We start from the raw sequence: 6000 nt of genomic DNA, 5'->3' as shown, positions 1-6000 counted from the left end.
CTCTATGGTGGAGTTGTTAGCGGAGAGAAAGAGGCTACAAATGGAGTTTGAACTTGAATCGATGGGGAAGGTGGTGAGCTTCTTGCGAGGACTACTTTAGGAGTACAGGGATAAGGCTAGCCATCTATTGGCTCACCAGCTGAGGCTACTGCACAGAAGATACGGGTGGAGGGGGAGGGGGGGGGGGGGGGCAGATTACTGCTCCGGAAAAGATTAACTGAGTTTCTGAGATTTTCCACCGGGGCTGTACAGGTCTGAGCCACCAGAGGGTGGCTCACAGATGGAGCAGTTTTTGGACAGGTTGGACTTCCCGGTCGGTGGTCGAGAGGGTGAAGAGGCAGAGGTTGGAGGTGGGTACAGATTGCACTGGTTCCATGCAATTGGGAAGGCACCGGGACAGGACAGCTTTCCGGTAGAATTCTACAAGCAGGTTCGCAGCCTTGTTGACACCACATTTACTGGGGATATTAGAACATACAGTGCGGAAGGAGGCCATTCGGCCCATCGAGTCTGTACCGACCCACTTAAGCCCTCACTTCTACCCTATCCCCGTAACCCAATAACCCCTCTGAACCTTTTTGGACACTTAGGGCAATTTTATCATGGCCAATCCACCTAACCTGCATGTCTTTGGACTGTGGGAGGAAACCGGAGCACCCGAAGAAACCCACGCAGACACGGGAGAACGTGCAGACTCCGCACAGACAGTGACCCAGCGGGGAATCGAACCTGGGACACTGGCGCTGTGAAGTCACAGTGCTATCCACTTGTGCCACCGTGCTACTCGTGCTATTCAGTGATTCTCTGTCAAAGGGGGTGCTGTCGACCATGTTGACACAGGTGTCAATCTCCCTGATCCTGAAAACGGACAAGAATCCCGTGGAGTGTGGTTCTTATAGGCCTATTTCACGATTGAATACTGATAAGGTATTAACTAAAGTTCTGGTAAAGCGTCTGGAGGGGTGCTTGCCAGAGGTTATCTGAGAACCAAACAGGGTTTATCAAATGCTGACAGTTATCGACCAACATTAGGAGACTTTTGTTGAGGTCCTGTCGCCCTCTATGGGGCAGGTGCCTGAGGTAATCATCTCCATTACGCGGAGTGGAGGTACCTCTTCGAGGTCTTGGGGTTGGACCAATATTAATCTCCTGGATGATACTGTTGCGTAGTGCCCTATGGCTAGTGTCTGGACCAATGCGGTGAGCTCAGAGTATTTCTGGATATATAGGGAGACAAGGCAGGGATGCCCCCTGTCTCCGTTGCTCTTAGCACTACCGATTGAGCCGTTGACCATTGCGCTTTGATAGTCAGGGGAGTGGAGAGGAGTATAGAGTGAACCTTTATGTGGACGATTTGTTGTTGTGCGTTTCTGATCCTCTCGCGAGTGGGGGATGGATAATGGAACTGTTAAAGAAGTTTGGATCCTTCTCGGGGTACAATTGAATGTGAAATCGTTCAGGCGAATCCCAAAATTCCACTCATTGAACCCATGAAGAATAATGTGGGAAAATGTGAACTTGTCCACTTTAGCAGGAAGAAGAATAAAAAAAAGCAGAGAACAGAAATTATTTAAATGGAGAGAGATTGCAGAACTCTGCAGTACAGAGGGATGTTGCTGCCCTGGTACATGAATCACAAAAAATATACAGATACAGCTAGTGATTCAGAAACTAAATGGAATGTCGGCATTCATTGCAAGGGGAATGGAAAATAAAAGTTGAGAAGTCTTGCTATAACTGTACACGGCCATAGTTAGACCATATCATAGAATTTATAGTGCAGAAAGAGGCTATTCGGCCCATCGAGTCTGCACCGGTTCTTGAAAAGAGCACCCTACCCAAGGTCAACACCTCCATCCTATCCCCATAACCCAGTAACCCCACCCAACACTAAGGGCAATTTTGGACACTAAGGGCAATTTATCATGGCCAATCCACCTAACCTGCACATCTTTGGACTGTGGGAGGAAACCGGAGCACCCGGAGGAAACCCACGCACACACGGGGAGGATGTGCAGACTCCGCACAGACAGTGACCCAAGCCGGAATCGAACCTGGGACCCTGGAGCTGTGAAGCAATTGAGCTATCCACAATGCTACTGTGCTGCCCCCTAGAAGCATGGCCAATCCACCTAACCTGCACATATGGGTTGTGGGGGTGAAACCCACGCAGACACGGGGAGAATATGCAAACTCCACGCAGACAGTGACCCGGGGCCGGAATTGAACCCAGGGTCCTCAGCGCCATAGGCAGCAGTTCTAACCACTGCACCACCATGCCACCCAAGTTAAATAGATTCTTGATTGACAAGGGAGTCAAAGGGGAGAGGAGGTAGTTAGGAAAGTAGAGTTGAGACCACAATCAGATCAATCATAATCAACAAGTCAAATTGTGGAGTAGGTTTGACAGACCAAATAGCTTACTCCTGTTCAGAATTTGTATGTTCGCATGTAAAAATGAAAACAGAGTAAGTCCCTCTCAGACTGATATCACAGCAGCTAAGCCTGGAGCCTGTGCAACTGGGCTCAGGTAGTAATATTCTTCTTAGGCTCAAGGAGCAAGAAGACCTGCTTCTGATCCAATAATTCAAATTTTAACTGCTTCTGCTGGCAAGGAGGGCAGTTAAAATAACATGAAGCACCATGACCTGATATTACGAACAGGATATCTGCACAAAGTAAGCATGGTCCTATTTGAATTATGTTGAGTGAGTCCAATTATGTCCATAAGACATAGAAACAGAATTAGGCCACTCGGCCCATCAGGTGCTGCTTCATTCAATCATGGCTGATATTTATCTCATCCCCATTCTCCTGCCTTCTCCCCATAACTCCTGATCCCCTTATTAATCAAGAACCTATCTATCTCTGATCTGCAATTTTAGTTGAAGGTCCAATATGGGGGCAAGTTGTGATGTCTCCCATTGGGAACTGGAACTTGGAGCAGAAGAAGCCCAAATCTTAAGTTTTAAACTTTTAAAGTTTCCTCGAGACCGCATTGGTAGCTTCGCATCAGGCCACCCACCACCCCATTTCTGCTCACAGCTTTATTCCCATGTCCCAGTCCGACCGAGAGTTTCCCTCCCCAACCTAGACATAGGAATCATTTACATGGATCCCAGGCTGCTGCCTGAGACCCAGCCAGGTAATCTAACAAAGTCTGTGGAGACTTATTTAAATGAAGTCCAGCTGTTTAAATCAGGGCTTTGCCTGGCCGGGAACACCACATTACTCACCCAACCACCTAACCCACACAAATTGCGTCCATTGGTCAAGCCGTACTCCAGGATGCAGCACATCAACTAATAATTCAGTCGAGGCAGGAGAGACAGCAGCAAAAGCATCCCATGGCACTTTAGAAGAAAATTCAAAAGAGGTAGGTTCGGTCAACCATGACTCATCGATAGTACTCTCACCTCTCACTCTAGAGTAAACAGCACAAAAATCTAGGCTAATATTCCAGTGCAGTGCTGAGGGTGCACTGCACTGTCAGCGATAGTCTTTTGGTTGAGATATTATACTAAGGCCCTATTGGCCCTCAAGTGAGTGTAAAAGATACCATGTCACTAATGTGAAGAGCACAGGGGTTATCCCCAGTGTCCTGACCAATATTTATCTCTCAATTATCAAAAAGGTAGGGCAGCACGGTGGCGCAGTGGTAGCACTACAGTCTCACGGCGCCGAGGTCCAAGGTTCGACCCCGGCTCTGGGTCACTGTCAGTGCGGAGTTTGCACATTCTCCCAGTGTTTGCATGAGTTTCGCCCCCACAAGCCAAAGATATGCAAGGTAGGTGGATTGAACATGCTAAAATTGCCCCTTAATTGGAAAAAATGAATTGGGTACTCTAAATTTAAATTTATTAAAAAAAAAAGATCATCTGGTATTATTGTGTGCACATTGGTTGCTGCATTTCCTTCATTAATTGCGATTACACTTAAAAGTACTCAATTGACAGAAGTGTTTTGGGATGTCCCAAGTGATAGAGTCAGAGTTTTACATCACGTACACTTCGACTCATTGTGTCTGTCCCAGCCATCGAACACCTATCCTGATCCCATTTTCCAGCCTTTTATGATGTGGTGTTTGAAGTGCTTATCTAAATGCTTCTTAAATGTGGTGTGGATTCCAGCCTCCAACCATCTTTTCAGGCAGCGAGTTTCAGAAAAGTTTCTCGTCCAATCCCCTCCAAATCTCCAGCCTATTGCCAGAAACCTATGCCCGTGGTTATTGACCCCCGACGAAGGGAAAGTGTTTCTTCCCAACTATACCCCTATTCAACCTCTCTTCATAGCTGAAACGCTCCAGCACAGCCAACATCCTGGTGAATCTCCTCTGCACCCGTTTGAACACAATCACATCCTTCCCCTAGTGTGGCGACCAGAACACAATAGTCTAGCTGCAGCCTAACGAGCATTTTATACAGCTCCACCATAACCTCCCGGTTCTTATATTCTATGCCAAAATAAAAGGATCCCATTTGCCTTTTTAACTCTATCTCCCTAGACTGCTGCTTTCAGGGATCTTTGGACATGCATTCAAAGGTCCCTGTGGTCCTCTGCACTTCATAGCATCCAACCGTTCATTGTTTATTCACTTGCCTGGTTAGTCCTCCCAAAATGTATTACTTCACACTTTTCAGAGTTAAATTCCATTTGCCACAGTCTGCCCATCTGTATCACCCTGTAATCCAAGGCGTTCCTCCTCGCTATTTATCACAGCATCAATTTTCATGTCACCTGTGAATTTATTGATCATACCCCACACATTCACCTCTATTCACACACATCCATCATTTTTTAAAAATATATATTTTATTGAACATTTTTTTTTCCCTGAGCAGCATTTTTCCCGCTTACAAAAGAAGCGAAACGATAACAATAACAAAACAGAAATTTTGAACTTTTTAATAATAATACACAAGTAACAAAACCTCATACTCTATTGACCTATCCTCAACTAAACCTCCTCCCCCCTGGGTTGCTGCTGCTGGTCATCTGTCTTCCCTCTAACGTTCCCCTAGGTAGTCGAGAAATGGCTGCCACCGCCTGGTGAACCCTTGAGCCGATCCTCTCAGGGCAAACTTTATCTGCTCCAGTTTAATAAACCCCGCCATATCGTTTACCCAGGCCTCCAGTCCGGGGGGTTTCGCCTCCTTCCACATGAGTAGGATCCTGCGCCGGGCTACGAGGGACGCAAAGGCCACGACATCGGCCTCTTTCGCCTCCTGCACTCCCGGCTCTTCCGCAACTCCAAATAGAGCTAACCCCCAGCCTGGTTTGACCCGGGCATTCACCACCTGCGAGATCACTCCCGTCACTCCCTTCCAATATCCTTCCAGTGCCGGGCACGCCCAAAACATATGTGCGTGGTTTGCCGGGCTCCCGCCACACCTCCCATAGCTGTTCTCCACTCCAAAGAACCTGCTCAATCTTGCCCCTGTTATGTGTGCTCTATGTAGCACCTTTAATTGAATCAGACTAAGCCTGGCGCATGAGGAAGAGGAGTTTACCCTGCTTAGGGCATCAGCCCACATACCCTCTTCTCTCTCCTCCCCTAATTCTTCTTCCCACTTTCCCTTTAGTTCTCCCACCGACTCCTCCCCCTCTTCCCTCATCTCTCTGTAAATCTCTGACACCTTGCCCTCTCCGACCCACACCCCTGAAAGCACCCTGTCCTGTATCCCCTGTGTCGGGAGCAACGGAAATTCCCTCACCTGTTGTCTAGTAAACGCCCTCACCTGCATATATCTCAAGAAATTTCCCCGGGGCAACTTATACTTTTCCTCCAATGCTCCCAAGCTCGCAAAAGTCCCATCTATAAATAAATCTCCCACCTTCCTAATTCCCAACTGGTACCAGCTCTGAAATCCTCCATCCATTCTTCCTGGGGCGAACCTATGGTTGTTCCTGATAGGGGACCCCACCAGGGCTCCCCGCACCCCTCTCTGTCGCCTCCACTGTCCCCATATGTTCAGTGTTGCACACACATTCATCATTAAT

Source organism: Scyliorhinus torazame, chromosome 11 (genome assembly GCF_047496885.1).
Source record: "Scyliorhinus torazame isolate Kashiwa2021f chromosome 11, sScyTor2.1, whole genome shotgun sequence".
Classification (NCBI taxonomy): domain Eukaryota; kingdom Metazoa; phylum Chordata; class Chondrichthyes; order Carcharhiniformes; family Scyliorhinidae; genus Scyliorhinus; species Scyliorhinus torazame.
This window is presented reverse-complemented; position numbering follows the sequence as displayed.